Source organism: Loxodonta africana, chromosome 14, assembly GCF_030014295.1.
Source record: "Loxodonta africana isolate mLoxAfr1 chromosome 14, mLoxAfr1.hap2, whole genome shotgun sequence".
In the NCBI taxonomy this organism is placed as follows: domain Eukaryota; kingdom Metazoa; phylum Chordata; class Mammalia; order Proboscidea; family Elephantidae; genus Loxodonta; species Loxodonta africana.
The window spans coordinates 36,126,539-36,128,993 of NC_087355.1; the positions used below are offsets into that span (position 1 = coordinate 36,126,539).

Consider the following 2,455-nt stretch of genomic DNA (forward strand, 5'->3'; position numbering starts at 1 on the left):
GGTTTTGCCTTTCTAGAGAACCCAGGCTAACACAAGAGGACATGTTTACAACATAGACCTTTAAAGTTTACAACAGGATAGTGTCACTCTAGATCAAGAGTAAGTGGACAAAGGGCAATGGAGTGATCCATCGCAGGAGATATTTCAGGAATCACTAGATGACCACTTGGCCTAAAGCACAAATTTGTTCAGGGGAATGCTTGCAGACTCCTGTTTGTGCTGTGGCTGTGGGCCTGGGCTGTCTTTTGAGGAAGAGCAATGGCAGTGGCGGCGGTAGGGAAAGCTGCAGCTGACCAAGGATGCAGTGTTAGCTGGGCTCCACCAGGTGGCAGCACTGTGTGCTGCAGACTACATCTCTGCACTGAACAGCATGCAGGTGGGTCATTTGTAGTCCAGCCAGCTTTACCTAAAAAGCTTTCCAACGACTTCCATTTTGACATTGAAGACTGCCCTCAGCACTGACCCTTTGTCATTGTCAGAAACCAGAGACAACTGTCATCACACCAGCTTGACCCATGTGCTGCAGACAAAATGCTCTATTTCTTCTCCCAATAACTTGATAGGCCAACAGTACAGACCCTATCATTTCTTCACTAAATTGACAGCAAACGAGCAATGGAAAGGTGTTTTAGCAGAGATTGGTCCCACAGCAAGAAAACCAAAAGGCAAAATAACTAAGGAAAAGAGAAGAAAGTGTTTGAACAAAGGTCAGGTCACTGGTGAAGGACATATGGTTTCCTCTGGCCTGGTCTGAATGTTCCTCTTATGAGAAATGGAGCAATGCAGACCACTTTCCAAAGAAGCAAGATAAGCAGGAGAAGGTGGAGACCAGCACGGTCCAGCAGAGAAAAGGGTTAGATTGGAAGAAGATGAAAGTTAAATAAGAGCAGGGAAGAGCAGGAACATGAGAAGACATTAGTCTTGGCCCCCTAACCCTGGTTCCAATGGAGAAACATGATGATTTTTGTATCAAGATACTTGAGGAAAGAAATGTTTTCAACATGACAGCAAAATAGGGAAGAGATTGATCTGTGTTCTGGTAGTGGGAGGGAATAGAAAAGGAGCTACAGGTTTTGCACTGGGAAAGCCACTAAAGAGATGGACACTTTCAGAAAAACAGAGCAAAATAGTTCACTATTTGCATTGCACAGAATGATATGAAGCCCATATAATCTTCCATAATATTTATTTAACATGTAAAAAGACATATATCAAAATGAAGAAATAACCCACAGATCATAGTCTCCACTGCCACCAGGCCGTCATTACCATCTGCCAGCTCACTGGCATCAAAGACATGTATGTGAATGTCTCTGGGTCCATCAGTATGCTCAACCTCACCTGAAGCCTCTTCTACTGACTCTCCCCCAGGAAACTCATCAACTGCTGGCCAAAAAGAAGGGTTTCCATGTTGTGAAATTCCAGGAGGAAGATGGCCCTCTGCCCATCATGGTCACCTCCTTGTAGGGGGTGTTGAGAAAGGATCTGGAGCCAGAAATTGAGGTTATAGTTATCAAAGTGAACTGGGAAGAAATGAAGACCCTGCGTAGAATAAAGTGCTCTCTGCAGTCAGGTTTAAAGATAGCCACCACCTAAGCCCCCCTCAGGCCTTATGGTTTTTGGTACTGCCCAGCACCTAAAAGCAACTAAACCCCTCATACTTTGGAATGTCACCTTTTTTTTTAAGGTAAAGCCAACCATAGCTCCTCTATTTACTAATAATAAATAATTACAGCTTTAGTTTATTGAGCACATTCTATATGCCAGTCACTGTGATAGGCAATTTACATACATATCTCAGTTCGAGACTATTTCAAGTATTAATTTAAGCTAGCAAAAGTAAATTAATTAGAGAGATAGGTTAATAAAATAGTCTGGTACAATCAATAATATGCAAAATAATAATACATAGCATGTATAAAAAAATTTTTTTATGTATATATCATGAAAAATCATATTAACTTTGATTCACCTGAAATGAATGTCATTAGCTTCATTCTACAGAGCAATTAAATAATTTGTCTACAGTCACAGCTAGAAAGTAGAGGAAAACAGGAAACCTGTTCTTTTTGACTCCAAAAACTCATTTTTTTTAATATTAAACCTCTAACTAATAAAAGGGGCCCTAGTGGCGCAGTGGATATCCAAAATGTCAGTAGGTCGAATCCACCAGCCGCTCCTTGGAAACCTATGGGGCAGTTCTTCTTTGAGTCAGAATCAACCTGATGGCAACAGGTTTAACTAATAAAAAATAATTCAATGCAGGTCATATTTTAGAGGTGCTTGAAAGTCAATCAGCAAATAGAGCATAGAACAGATTGATGGCAGGCCATTAGAAGTGAGAATACCAGTTAGGGAATGAGACTAATATGATGTCCTGAGGGCCTAAACTAGGATATTAATAGCAAGAGGACTAAATAAAAGAAAACAGATGCAGAGCTATTTCTGGGTTAGA

General features: G+C 41.0%; 1 pseudogene; it reads left to right on the forward strand.

The window, feature by feature from the left end:
- Positions 1-258: 258 nt before the first annotated feature.
- On the forward strand, positions 259-1,289 carry LOC100661423 (small ribosomal subunit protein uS5m-like; annotated as a pseudogene).
- Positions 1,290-2,455: the final 1,166 nt, after the last annotated feature.